The sequence below is a fragment of the Tyto alba genome, unplaced genomic scaffold (genome assembly GCF_018691265.1).
Source record: "Tyto alba isolate M040663 unplaced genomic scaffold, T.alba_DEE_v4.0 Super-Scaffold_16, whole genome shotgun sequence".
Taxonomy (NCBI): Eukaryota; Metazoa; Chordata; class Aves; order Strigiformes; family Tytonidae; genus Tyto; species Tyto alba.
The window spans coordinates 34,590,597-34,605,548 of record NW_024881278.1 but is presented as its reverse complement, the minus strand read 5'-3'; the positions used below and the strand labels follow the sequence as shown (position 1 = coordinate 34,605,548).

Below are 14,952 nucleotides of genomic sequence, written 5' to 3'. Positions count from 1 at the left end.
CGGGCTCCAAACGTGAAATGCTGGTGCTTCTCTGCACTGTGCACGGTTACACTGTGGAACCTCTTGCTGCTTGGTGTGGTAGCCAACAGATGCGTGTTTGGGTTCAAAAAGTGCTCAGTTTGAGAGCAAGAAAGTTAATTGTGGACTATTAAACACAGAGATGCTCTTCTCCAGGCGCCAAAATCACTGGCAGTCAGGGGGGTTGCTTGGGGGCAGAGAGTCTGAGTATATTTGTTCTGATCTTGTAATCTTCTTCACTCACCTGGAGGTTATTGGGCTAGTTCAATTCTTAGTTGCTTCTTTTGCTCTAGATGTTCAAGGTTAGGGGGCACGTGGCACACAAAATTGCAGGCGTGGGTTGGAAGCGGTATGTCTTATATAGGTATGTTGCCAGGGCTGATCTAACGAGTGTGCTGGGGACAGAGATCAAGGGTATCTACACTGTGCTTTGGTGCTGTGTAGACATGCTTTTCTCAGTGTCTTGAAGCTAAGCTCTGTCTTGGTTCCTACCTGGAAGGTCCTGTTAGCTCTTCATGCTGCGAGTCTGGCTTGCAGGGGGGTTACTGGGCTGGAGGAGTGCCTGGAGGAACTTCCATTGTGGGTATCTCAGCAGGCTGACCTAGCCTGAGGGTCTCTCAAGCCCCTGAGAATTACCCTCTTGGGAAGGATACTTCTAAAAGTGGGGTAGAAGAGAATTGGTGGGAGACAAGAGGAGACAGCTGGATAATTTTTCCTGTTGCCACTTAAAATTCCAGTCACTTTCCTGATGATGCTTCTGTCCATCACCAAAATGGAATGCGATCAGAGAACCATGAAGAGTAAATTTATTATACTGATTTTTTTTTTTCCTTCCCCGCCCGCCCCCCCCCCCCCCCCCCCCGTCCCATATATATAGGCATGACCTGTAATGGAGAAGCCATCATGCACCTGCTTTAGCTCCCAGGGGTAGATGAGAATAGCTTTCTTCCAATCATACAGTCGCTGTTTGGATTGCTCCTTTCTAAGATGAGTCTGCATTAGGTCACCAGGAGATTGCTTGTTCCTTTCCTAAGGTCTCCATTTAACAACCAGAATATCAGTGAGGTGTGTATGGTCTTAATAAAACTGTGATCAGGCTTGTGTGCCTCTTCCTTCCAAGGGCAGAATGCAGCTCTGGTGTTTTAGTGAGAAGATTTTTAGCTTAGTTTCCTATGAAATGAGGGTTAGCTCATGATGATGTGCGCTTATACTTGCACAAGCAGAGCTGTGTGTCTCAGCCCTGTAACTCCGAGCCTCACTTCAGCAAAATTTGACAAAATAGTTGAGAGTTTCAAGATGTTAGGGTAAAGAAGAGCAACCCTGCTAATGTTATCTGAAGGAAAAGGTGCAACGTGTGACTGGGGAATAGAGAGACTGCACAAGCAAGTGTTGTTATAGAAACATCTGTGGGAATGAGCTTCCAAACCAAGGCTGTTAATCCTCCTTGGTGGATTCTCCCACTCAGCCTTTCCGATGCCTGTAGAAACAATACTCAGAACTGATGGAGATGAGGCAGCTGGTGCCCAGGCTGTCCTCTGTCAATAGCTAGCAAGAGTGGTCAGCCTTTGTCAGAGAATTTGAGTCTGTCTTGTCCTGGGAGAAGGGGATTGACTAGAAATGAGGAGAGACAGCATATTCCCTGTACATAGGAGGGGATTTGGGCTACAGGACTATTGATTACGCCTTAATGCTCCAGCACATCTGATGTGGCATGAGGGCTGACATCAGTGAAGTCATGGTTGACCTTTCAGAGTACAGCGCTCGAGTATTGGTCCATCAATACTGATGTGACAAGCCCCATCCCTAGACTGTTTAGGTTCTACAGGGAGGAATAGTAATGTTAGGTGTCTGAAACCTTACTCACGCCTCATCACCTGGTGATGATGTCCCTTGACTTCAACATTTGTCTTATAGATTCCTCCGCTGGAGCTGTCTAGCCCAGCATGCCTCCTTGATCCATGGAAGGAAATGCACTATGTGGCACCATGGTTTATCTGCCCAATTTTAGCTCCTCATGGGTAAAATTCATGGTGTTGTGGGAGTGCCTAGACAACGATGCCTGCGCAGAGCAGCCTTGTTCCAGACACAGCTGCCAGTGGTGATAGTGAATGGTCCCCGAGAAGTCTCTTGGAGTCAAGGACACCAGATAGCATTGGCCCTGCAGGGAGGAACGAGAGTGCACCAAGTCTTGGGCCGGCAGCAGCACGGCGTGACGAAGGGCAGCAGCACGAGTTGGACGACTGCGTCAGAGCGAATTAGCACGGGGTCTTCAGGGCAGCTGACTTCCACAGAAAGATTGCACACTGAACTGCAGGGACTGTACTGGTTAGCTCTCCACCAGTGATAAAGAGCTCTGTCTCGGAGAACGTGGTCCCCTAGATGAACAAAATCAGGAGAGATTTAGAGAGAGAGATAGATTGTCTTTCTGGTCCTTTGTGCTCAGTCGTAGCTTGCTCCAGGTATGGTGTCATGCCCTCCCTCGGGAGCAGAGCCTGCAGTGGTGGAGAGGATGAGCAGGGGAAAGCCATGGAGCAGCATTACTTGGGGACTGGTGGGAATGGTGCCCGGGGGGATCAATCAGTGGCTTGATTACAGTGTGTAGTTACCTCCAAGAGAGACAATGTCAGCTGTTAAGAGACTATTAAATCCAGCTGAGGAAGACATGATAATGTTTGGGGGGTCTTTCTCCATCTGTTAAAGTTCATTTCGTATCTTCACTGATTTTAAAACACCTATTAGCAGTCTGTTCAAGTGCTGGACTTGGCCCTGCAGCCCAGGACTCAGCAGGTACCAGCTGGAAAGTAAAATATTGCTGACAGACAGGGAAGAGAATTGCAGCATGAAGTCTGTTTCCATTGCCCCTCGGCTAGAGAAGCTCAGCTCTGTGCAGGGAGCAAATCAGTCCTGGGGTGAACTTTGTGAAAGGACTGCAGCCAGCTTTGCACGTCCACCTTACTGACCACAGCAAACTCTAAGAGCTAGGGCTGGAGGCCAGCCAGCTCCTCCTCCTGTCTTTCCCTTTCCTTGGCTGCGGTTTGGTGCATGGTACCAGGGGGTTCCTCTGATCTAAGGGGTCCTAGGGTTGAATCGGGGACTTTCACACTTACCTACCACACAGTAACACACATGGGGGAGCAAAGGCAGGTCCCTTGCTTCATCTGATATGTCCATGGGCTGATGTTCTGGGTAAGATGCCTGTGTCTGCTCTGCTCCCCGCAGTCCCGGGTGGACTCAAGAACAGCAGAAGTGAACTAGAGAATTAAACACACCTAAAACTCCTGTGGAAAAGGTATCAGATTTAATAGGTTATGTGTTCTCTGGGTAGTTATTTGCCACAGTCAAATTGGTAGTAAAGCAATGTTTGGAGTACAAGTCTATTGATGCCACTGCATTCCTGGTCGAATTAAAACTCAGCGACAAGACCTTCATTTTTTTTCTCCAAAAGGTTACGTCTTGTCCCCATTTCTCTCAGTGCCTCTTTTTCAAATTTAGCAACATCACTTGAATTATTGAAAGCCAGATTATTTAATGTCTCCCACTTCTCCAGCAGGAGCTATTGACAATGGGCCATCAATCAAGTTTTTAAAAGAGCCACCAGTATTAAGCAGGAGAAAGAATGATTTGAGGATTTCCAGCAAAAGCTGAAAATATCACTAATGAAAGGCCAATTGAAATCTTCTCATAATGAAAACCTCGAATTGTAACCAGAAGCTATGTGCTTTCAGGATGACTTACCCTGGCATTGTTCGGATTGTCCCCAGCTAAAAGAAGATGATATATCTTGGACTCACAAAGCAATTTAATTGGTGTCCAGATGGTTTTGTGAACAATGTTGTAGAGGCTGCATTTGAATAAGCATTCTCCTCTTGCCTGAAAGTGCTTTAGATAAAGCACAAATGCAATGTGCAAAAATGACATTGGCTTCTGATAATCCCATACCATGTAAACTCATGAATTAAGTGTTCAATGGAGGTCAGAACTGATGAAGAGAGCAAACCACTGTCGTGGGTTCCTCTGAGATGTAGTCATTTTTAGCTGTTTAAAAGTTATCTAAAAATCCCCCATTTTCTTTTTAGCCCTAATTTTCATCAAGAAAAGTAGTCAGCATGTGGAGAAGAGACAGAATCTGGCCCATGGCTAAAATGAAAAAAAAAAAATGCTTAGGAAACTTCGGGCTGCAAACTGGCTTTCTGGGAGAGGGCTGAGCCCATAAGAGTTAATGCATTGAAATATGTTGCAGATTTTGTTTGGGTTTTTCTCCTTTTTGCTGTCTTGGCAGGTGGAGGAATCTGAAGGATGCTTTGCCAAGATACTGACCTTTTGTTAAATCTTGTACCGGGGAGACCATAATTGTTTAGATGGCTTTCTCCCTTGCTTGCAATTAATTGGGGCGCGTGTTCAAAGTGGGTACCTGTTTGGTATGCCGAGATGATTTAGGCAGAACGACTCAGGTAGCACAGCCCAAGAAGGCCGTGAAGCATTCATGGCATATAGCTTTTGCTACCGCCAGTGCACAGTGCCTGTGCCCAGGTGTGGGGTGTCTCTGGGTGATGGGGAGGCAGCCCAGGCCGTGAGCAGGGTAAGTGGCCGGGGAGCCCAGTGTGTGGGCACACGAGCGGACTGGTGGGGTTGGGAACTGGGGGGACCAGGAGGGTCCCAGAAAACTGCTGGAGGCACCACGGCATCTCAGCTGTGGGAGATCCTGGATTCCAGTGCACGTGTCTTCATTTCCACAGTTTACCCAAACTTCGTGGTTGCATTCAACTTTTTCATATTGTATTATTCCAAGATTTCATGTTTTCAAGCACAAATTAAGCACTTACTTAAGAAATAATTTGGAAGAGAGTCTCTTCAAACTTCAAAGGCAAAGTCTGGTGTAGTCATTATTTGCTGATATTAATTTTGCTATGAAGAACTGGATAAGGGCGTGGCATAAGAGAGTTTCAGATGAACCTGATTTCCCCCCAACACGTTCAGCAAATGGAAAAGTACCCACATGCCAATTAAATTATTCTGGGCAAAGTAAAATATTTCACCCAGGCCAGAACAGAATATTTTGTGCCATAAGCACAACACACTGAAAGAAAATCTAGAAGAGAATCCAACAAGCTTTGAAAAAGTCCAAGGGAAACAACTGAAATGTTTAAAGTCAAAAGAGCCCATTTTTTCACAATTCCATTTTCTGTCACAAAAGTTTTGTGTTTGAAATGCTGCTGTAAGCATTGACACTGCTGGGGACAAGACTCTGAGCTAGGCATCGGGGGTCTGATTTGGGGCCCTCCTAAGGGCAGATCAGCCTGCGGTGACTGACAGTGTGATTTTCTGTGTGTGTTCAGTGGGAGCAGACCGAGGCATTGCTGGCCTGCTTGTGGTCGATGCCGTGACAGCTGCAGAAATCTGGATCCACAATGTTAGATTTTGGCAGAGCTCGTGAGAGTCCTGCACAGTCCTGGGAAGCTGCGCCTGGCTTGGGGTGCTGGAGTAGCACTGCACCACGAAGTCGGATGGCCAGCTCTGGCAACAGTTACAGGAACCAGTTGTGTAAATCTCCCAAGGTCCCCTGGCTTTAAGAAAAGCCATAAACCTTGTTCTGATATGTGGTCCTGTCATTAAGGCGATATGCCAAATTATACAGATGTCTCCTGTGTCAAAATCCTCTCTGGAAATGCATCTGTGTCTTATAAAAGTTGTCCAGCCAACCTTATTTCATTTATGTAAATTCTGCATTGCCAAGACCTTCTGGCAAGAGTGTTTCTTGTTTTTGTAGTTGAAATACAGCAGAGGAGTGCATAAGAACAAGGGTAATATCAAAAAAGAGCTGGTAAATGCCAAAGAAAGATCTTGAATATCAGAAGTGGTGCCAAGCAAAATAATGTAAGATAATATTTACCTCTCTCCTGGGATTTGTTACAGACAGTACTGGGGAAAAAAGATGCATGTATCACTGGAGGGGTGCGAGAGCAGAAGAACGGGAAAATGGGTGTCAGGACTTCAGGGAATAAAAGGTGGCCCAGTGTTGTGGCTAGGCAAGGATCTTTCTGTGTTAGTGTTCCTAATAAGCTGGCGGGTTGGGAGGCTGCTTTTCAAACGGAGATAATTAAATGACAAACTGCGGTGGGTTAAAAGGTTTAGAGATGAAGCTTAGAAATGCAGCTGTGGTGGAGAAGGCAGAATGCCAGTTGTATACGCTTTGGATTTGGCTGGGGATGTTCACTCTTGCTCTCTAAGTTAGCTGCTGGAGGGACTGGTGTGCTGCTTTGAGCACTGTGGTGCCGAAGCGCCACGGAGCCGGACTGCATGATCCGCAGGAGTGTGCCTGTTTGCATCAGGAGTGCTGAGATACTTGATTTTGTCTCTCCTCTACAAGCCCCGCTTTGGCTCTAGCGGCACTGTTTTCACCCGTTGCTTTTTCCATCAGCCATCGTTTCCCTGCCAGCAGTCGATGCACACACAGTCTTGGCTGGGACGCTTTGCAGGGCTCTGCCCAGTGGCTCGTTAAATTGAGTTCAACCCTTTGGCTCTGCCCCTGAGGTGCTGTGGCTCAGAAGGGCACCCGTGTGCGGTACCCCACGCTGCCCTAGCACTGGCTCAGCTGAATCTGCAGGAGCCTGGGGATGAGGGGTGAGGGTCTCTGTCACTAAAGGGGCTGCTGGAAGGAGGAGGGAGGGTTGGTTTTCCCCTGACGGCCTCTCCAGAGTGGAGCTTTGCCCCAGTTCCTGAGCACAGCCCGATTGCTGCTGCTTCCCCTGTCCCTCTGATGGTGGCACCTGGGTGAAGAAGTGCGACCCACCAGCGTTCCTGCCAGGGCTTCAGCAGACCCTCAAGGGTCTCATGGCATCCTCTGACCCACATGGTGTACCACGTTCGTTTTTCACCTTCATGAGAAGAACGTGAATTGTCACTTACTACCTTCGGCTCAGGTTTGCCCAGCCTAATTCTCAGGTCAAATTCTTTATCCCTTCTCAAATCGGGCTACACGCATGGCTTGACGGCATATATCCTGGTACCTGTTGTGCAGAGGTAAACATCTGCCTTTGGTTGCATGTGAGACATCCATACTGAAAAAGAAAAAAAAACTAAACATGGAAAGCTATTATTTCAGAGACAGACGTGATTTGAGGTTTGAAAGTTTCCACAGGGTGGAAGTGGGGGATCAGTTCTGGCTCCTCTCCTGTCCCACAGAGCATGGGAACAATGGTTGGAGAGCAGAAGCAGGAGATAACAGCAAATTAAATAACCTATTTTTTTCCTCCTTAAGAAGCACAGCCAATTCATTGCCATAGGACCTGAATGAAACTACATATTTTTCTAGCTCCTACTCTGTTTTTGACGAGTATTTTGTATTTTGAGAGTCAATACTAGGCAGACAGGGAGCCTGGGTTTTGGGAAGCCCAGGGCTGGGTTTAGGTATGGAGGAAACTTTATCTGAAGGCAGTTTGTCAGACAGCTGCTTCCTAGAGGTTGGTGCTGTGGTTGGCTTCCTTCTTCTGCAAAGCACTGACTGTAGCCACTGTTTGAACTTGGCTTGCCAAAACACACACACACACACACACACACACACAAATATGCATATATGAAAGCATCATGTCTCCTTGCCCTTGGCTCATCTTTTGTACCTTCGTTGCAGGACTGTTCCCAAAGCATCTGCTAATTACTCCTGCTTCTTCCCAGAGCATGGCTGGAAGCTGCCTTGGGACAAGGCATCTTTGCTGTTGCAGCAAGATGAACCACATGCAGGTCGAATTTTTTTTTTTTTTTTTTTTTTTTGTATGTATAATATAGGAAACACCCATACCACCTTTGGGAATCATGCCTGTAGCTGGGTACTCAATCCTTTTTAGACAAGAGACCTTACCTGAGAGGGCACAAGTGTCCAATCCTGAATGAAGGACTGTTTTCAAATTAAAAAATATGTCCAGAGTAAGCCAGGTATGGAGGCAATCTCCTCTGGTGCTCCTAACCCTGTTTTTGTAGGAACAACTGCTCCCTTATTTGAGTTCTGTTCTCCCTTCTGGCATCAATAATGTCTTCCAAGGAGGTCAAAAGGTTAATTGCACCAAGGAGAGCAAGTTATCCATGAGAACTCGTGCACACTTTATCTCTGTGCATGTTTATGCATCCACAGTCACTTCTTCAGGTTCCCTGCAGACCCTGAAAGATGATCACTGATCATTCACCTCCATACATTTATCTCTTAGAGCCTGGGAGAAGGGAATGCCACGTGCACGTGGCAAATTGCAGTGCCATGGGAGTTGCTGCACATGCAGTAGGAAACTCCTGCTGGTCTCCCCTTCAGGTGCTCTGGAGGATGCCCTGGGGTGGTTACAGCCTTTCCCCCCTCTCAGGACCACTGGCATCTGGAGCGGCCAGGAGCTGTGGTGCTGCTCTACAGTGGATGAGAGGCAGGGATGTAGGAGCAACTGTCATGCTCTTTGCATGGGTCTTGGCAAAGCAGAGCCTGGAAACAGAAGTAAAGCAAACAATCAGCAATGTCAGCCTCTTCCTTCTCTGTGTGTTACCCAAGATGTAAAACCCAATAATAAATATATAATGAACAAGGAAACATAGTGTGAGACCTAGGAATGCTCTGTTTTGCTTTCAGAAATGGAAGTTTCATCAGTTGGTTTGCAATGATATTGTTTTTTTTTTTTTTTTTTTTTTTAACAAAAGCTAAAAATCTCTTAAGAACATCCAAGGAAAGTACATATATAGAAGTGACCCCTAAGATTTTTTAATAGCAATCCTAAACCCTGAGTGATTCTGAGTGAATAGGAACATGTTGGAAATTTACATTATGCACACAAGATAACGATGACCAGTGGTCAGTCTTATTCCGATTAATCAGATTAATAGAGATATGAAGCACCACAGTAGCTGCTTTATTGTCTGGAAATATCTCAGTCCTTTCTGTCTGTCATACTCACCTATCACGTTGTAACCATCAGTGGGACTTATGATAGCCAGACTCTGGTCAATCAGTAGTAGGTCATCCTACACAAAGTCAGAATTCATCTAGCAAGGTTTCAGACCTATCAGGAGATTAAATTTTCCAGGCTGCAGCTTTTATTTGCTAATCAAACACTATATTCTGTGAGATAACCCATATTTTGATGACAAAGAGCAGGGCTGAAATTATATGCCGGTCTCTTTTCAGCGCTGAGACCTTCCCCATCCTTCACCACCTTTTCTTGCCCATTTATCTGTGATTTTACACCTTCTATTCCCAGCTGGCACAGACTCCCCCTTTGCCCCTGGCTAGACCGATCCAGACTTCAGGTGGGGTTTCGCTTTTCCCCTGAGCTGACCCGAGACATATCAGTTTGTAGTCAGCGGGGTGTTGGATGCTGAGCCTCTTTGATCCCAATGATATTCAGGGACTGGGCTGTAAATCCTTTCTGTGCCACTGCCCAAAGGTACGTGTGCCGTGCTTGCAATAGCCTTCCTCCAACACGTCAGGAGCATGGGGAAAGTGAGTGAAGCCCAGCTGGACACCCCAGCCTTTGTGCCTTGAGGCCTTAAGCTGGTGGGTTCAAAGGCTGGAGGGGGGTGGTGGAGGTGCAGGCAGCCACACAAACAGCTAGAGTGACTATGTGAAGACAGACGGCTTCACTCCTCCCTACCTTTTCCAAAATCATCAGGGAGTGCATCTGTTGAGCGTAAGAATTTTGATTTTGCTTTATTTCTATGTGGCATTGTCCTGGTTTGAGCCCAGAGGGCAACTGAGCACCACGCAGGCGTTCACTCACCCCTTCCCCTCTCAGGAACGGGAAGGAGAAAATGAAGCAAAATGCCTCAGGAATCCAAATATGGCTCGTCCACAGGTCACGGGTGAAAGACAAACTCATTAGGGGAAGAAAATAAAACATCACTTTAATTCAAACTGTAACAAAGACAACACTTAACAGACAAGGTGGGACAGGGAGAAGCACCAGCACATCCAAACACACCTCCTCCCACCCCTCCAGCCCTGCTCCCCATCTCTCCCCCTCCTCCCCCAGCGGCATGGGGAGCAGATCTCCTTGCCGTCTTGGATGTAAGCGTTCTTGAAATTTCATTCCCCTTCCTTCTCGCTTCTCACTCGACTTAGGAGCCTGCTGTGTGTCTGCAGCCGGTGCTGGCAGCCAGCAGAGCAGAGAGGCGCGGGGAGAGCTGGTCTGCGGGGTGCAAGGTGCTGCTGCAGGAGGGACACTGCTTCCCGGGGAGGAGCACGGGGCACGCTCCCGCTCCCACTCCCACCACATGCTCAGCAGTACCCAAATGTGTTGCAAACAGGGTACCCCTCTGAAAAATGTCTCCCGGCACAGTTGCTGTTTCAGAAGTCCTGATGAATGAGAATGGAAGTGGGCGGCATCTCTTCCCGACTAGTGCCAGAAATCTCTTCTTTTTCATTGAAAACTCTATATGTAAGCACTGAGATCCAGCTGGACTCTGTAGATGTGCAGACAGGAGGGGCACAGGGACTTTAGTCTCTTGGGAATGTGTCTTCATTAACATCAGTGCTAGCTTTACAGGCGGTTAGAAGCGGTGGAGCCAGACTGCAAAAGTGATGAGTTTGGAGGAGATAATGTGGAAGTAATGCATAAATGAAAGGAGGGCCCAATAAATTTCTCAATATGAGGAATGGGCAGGGGAGAGGGGAAAACTATCAGGAGATCAGTTTAAAACAGGTAGAAGACAATGCTTTTTTACAGAGCGGGTAGCAAACATTGAAATTTGTTGTACCAAGGGGTTCAAAAAGGGATGGACAACAGGCCTGTTAGTGGATGCTGAAGGGAACGGGTAGGGTTCCTTCCCCAAGCACCCCCCAGCCTGTGCCTGGGGATGCCAGGGAAGTGCCAGCTATGGATCCCAGGAAGGCCAGACACACGTGGCCTTGGCAGTGCACATGAAGTGCCCTGTCACGGGTGGACATGTGGACATGGAGGCAGACGGAAGAGCCAGCCTGCTTCATTTCTGGGGGATGAAGGAAACCCAGTGATGCCACCAGTTTGGAAATGCTTTCTGCTCTGCCTGGTACGATCCAGCAGTGGTCTTGTCAACGAAACCCAAAAGCTTGTCTCATGATCAGGACCGTGATGAAAAGGAAAGCTTCTCATGGGAAGCCTGGCATGGGCCCTCAGGAATCACCAGCACCTGAGATCTGGGCTTCAGAGAGGTCTCTGGGGATGGGGAAAAGTTGTACAAGGCAACGCAGGTAATGTCAAGATAGGCCCAGGGAATACCTGTGGGACGCAATCACGTTGCAGGTTTTGTGGGGAGGAAAGGGACTGTCGGCACATACAAAGCAACCATTAGAAAATAAGCTGGCATCCAGGCTGTTGGGTTTCTCTAAGTGCAGAAGCTGGTGGACCAGCAAACATCAGCTCTCTGAGAACAGTATGAAAGTGCAAGCAAAGCCTGATGGTGAGAAAGGGTTCCTTTGTGGCTGCTTTTGTAGGAAAATTAGCTGTTTAAGGCTGCAGCATCCTTTGCAAAAGCAAAATGCTACTGTAACTATGATTGCCTAAAGGGAAGCTATTTCTCTTCCTTCTGGTTGCTTTGCCTGGCAATTGTTAGGCAGTAACTGGAAATGAGGAAGAGAACCCTTTTCTCTCTTTTTTAAAAAAAAAACCCAAACCCACAACATTTTGGTTTTGCAGCTATGAAAGCAAGTAATTTTCCTTAGAAGCTTGTGTTCTCTTAAATGGCAAGTTAAACTCCTGCACAGCCTGGCAAACATGACTTTCTCCAAGCTCAGCCTCTTGCTTTCAAACTCTGCTTCTCCCCAGATTGAAAGGGTGCTGTTGCAAGACTTCCCGTTGCTGTATGCTGTGCATACTGGTCTCTGGCTTTGTGTCAAAGCCCAGCAGCTTGCTGTCATATGGAGCTGAAAACCCCTCTGCTACTCCTTCCTTGTTCCCTAGTTATTAGACAGCACGGTAGATGCTTCGTTAGTGAAGCCAGTCTTTGTGGGGCATGTTGATTAATTGGATTCCTATTTAACTTCCCTGTCAAGATTGCCAGCATGGCCACTACAGCTGTGGGAAAAGAGATGTGCACACTCAGCAGAAATTTCTCCTTGACCTCTTAAACCAGTGCTGCAAGGGGAGAGAAGGGAAGCGCAGTGGTTGTCACAATAATAAACCACTCTGCAAAAAACCAATCATTCTGTCTGCCTTGTGAGAAACATTTGACTCGCCAGGTACATCTGAGCAAGGTGGGCCTTACAGGAAAGAGTCTAAAACCGGGGTTGCCTGTGCGCTCCCTGGGCTGGTCAGCTGGAGTGGTGGGAGCACTTCAGGCTCAATTCAGGAAAGGAAACGTTTGAACAAGCACAGGCTTCGCTGAAGCACTGAAGCCCTGCAAATTTGGACCTTCGTAACAATTTCTTCTTACCTGGGTGCCTACAACAATTCAGAAGTGCTAAACTCCAGGCTTCTCATCTTTATTCATATTTAAGATATTTTTTCTTTCCCCTTTGGGACACAAAGGGAAGGAAGGGAAACTTGGATATAGAGCAAGGCAGTTTCTCTGCTCGTGTCTTGTTGAGATGCTCCAGAAGAAAACAGTTCTCTGACACCAATTAACTCTAGCAGAGGATCTGCTGATTTTAAGTGGGACATCAAATCTCATTGAGATAGAAATAACTCTTTTATTCTTTTATTCCTGCCTCAGTTCTCAACACTTTATCAAATTCTGGGCCTGGACTTCTGCCAAGTCTTTTCAGAAATAATTAAATGATTATTCTTAGTGGCAATCTAGGAAGACTTTCAACTTAAAAAAAAAAAAAAAAGCAGCAAAATCTACCCTGCATTTGTTACAATTTTACCCCTCTTTTTCATTAATGACTCATTCCTGGTCTAGCCTGGCAAATATGTTTACGATTGTACAGTTCACTGAATTTTTTTCACCTCGTATTTCTTTTTCTGCTATCCTACAGGGCTGAATATTGGACGATGATGGAGGGAAAATGACTTGAAGGCAAGCCAAGGAGGGGTGTAGAAACAAGGCAAGCATGGTGGAGAAGGAGAGACTCACTGGAGCAGGGAACGCCAAGGAGAAGGTAAGGAAACGGCTGATTTATGGCCACCTGGTGAGAAGACAGATGGAAAACGGTTTGGGAAGCTTTTGGAGAAGTGTCATGTGGATTATAAATGAAGTAGAGGGAGAGAGGGGAACCAGGCACAAAGCGAAGGTAACAGAAGCTGGCAGGGCTTCTTGGAGTAAAACTCTGTCACGGTTTCGCAGCTGGAACTTTTTTTCCCACAAGGAAAAGTAAATTCATCAATGCCACCACACTTGGTAAATTCCTCTTGGTTCTGCCAAGTCAGTCATATCGGAAGTAAAACAAGTAAGATAAGAAGAAAATATCCCTACTGGTATTTTGAAATGAAATATTAATTCCAAACATCTTGGATGCTCCCTTCCCTTGTTGATAAAAATTGAGAAAAATGATTGTGCAAAGCAGAATGTATGTTCCTCATTGCTTCTGTCTTTTGCTGAACTTAAAGATACATTTTAGTTTTTGTTGGAAAAAATTAAGACTATTCTGGTTAGGGAGGAGTTTGAATACTCTTCTTAATTTTGGGTACAGGCATTGTCAGTAGTGCAAGAGTAGATGTTAAGGCCCTTGGTTATTCGTGTTGCTCTGGAAGTCCCCCCCTAACCTGGGGCTGGGCCTAAAGGCAAAAATTCTGGGATGGGGCTTTGGGGACCGGTAGTGTTCTGGATAAAACACGATGCATGTGGGTTTGAAATTATGTTATATGAATGAAGGGAAGGAAAGTCCCCTGAGGGTGGTCAAGCACAAAGATGCCACTTCTGGCTCCGGAGGCTGAGAGGTTTGTGGGAAGTATTGCTGCATGGTCGTCCTATTTTTATACTTTCCTTGAGTCATCTGTATTCCCAGTGCCCGAAAGGGTGCTGGATCAGCCACGCTTTTGGGCTGACTCTAAGGTCACTCTTTCCATGCTTGTTTTAAGCTTTTATGAAGAGAGAGAAAACAAGTTCCCCCTAGCTTTTAATGGCTGGAGAGAAGATGGGGAAAAACAAGTCATCCAGGCAGGATTTCTACTAGTATTTTTCCATGCACACACAGTGTCCTGCCTTGAGCATCTTCCCAGTGAAGACATTAAGCCAATTTATGGGGCGAGTGAGACTGGTGAGAATATGAGAATGGTGCAATTAGAGTTAATTAAACATGCTGATGTGAAGTAATGAGTCTGGATTTCTAACACCCACACAAGCACACCAAGGATGAAGTGGGAGGAATCCTGTAACTCTTGCGTGTGATATGAAGTTTTCAGAGGCATCATTAAGACACACTGACTACTGGGCATTTTCAGACAGAATGGATTTAATATGTGACACAAGCAAGTGAAGCACTGAATAATTTAGACTGGAAGGGACCTCTGGAGGACTCTGGTCCGATCCCCCTGCTCAAAGCAAGGCCAGGAGGATCAGGTTGCTTATAGCTGTATCTGGTCAAGTTTTGAATTCCAAGGATGGAGTATTCTCACACCTCTGAACCTCTGTTTTCATGTTTAACTACTGACTTCATAAAAAAAAAAAAAAAATCCTAACAAAAGAAGAAAATGAGATACAAACAGGGGTTTTGGTTCTGTGCTGTGAAGTGGTTGGTGCTGAGGACCGCAAGTCCTTGACAGAATGAAGTCCCCCTACTCTCCAAGAGCTATGTTCCTGGAGTATGTTTTCGTGTCCAGTTTTGTATGAAAAGTATCTGTCTTGCAGGCTCTAAAGCCACTCTGCAATGTGACCCAAAGCTTCGTGAGAGGAGCAGCTGGGGGATTTTTTCAGATGTGGACTCCTGCCTTGGATTATAATTGCTGTGTGCATGCTGTACCTTCTCTCAGGGAGTGTTACAACGTGTGCTTTATAGTTGAGCAAATTCCTTAGTGCTTTTTAGGGCTGGGCCTGCAGGGGCTTGTAAATTTT

At 46.4% G+C, this 14,952-nt stretch overlaps 1 long non-coding RNA gene across 1 annotated transcript in view; it reads left to right on the top strand.

Annotated features, from left to right (window-relative positions):
• Nucleotides 1-14,952, top strand: part of LOC116961871 — an 85,691-nt gene that overhangs the window by 56,767 nt on the left and 13,972 nt on the right. Inside the window, exon 3 of the long non-coding RNA XR_004407180.2 lies at nucleotides 12,938-13,060. This is a non-coding gene — a long non-coding RNA (uncharacterized LOC116961871). The remainder of the gene's footprint in view (nucleotides 1-12,937; nucleotides 13,061-14,952) is intronic.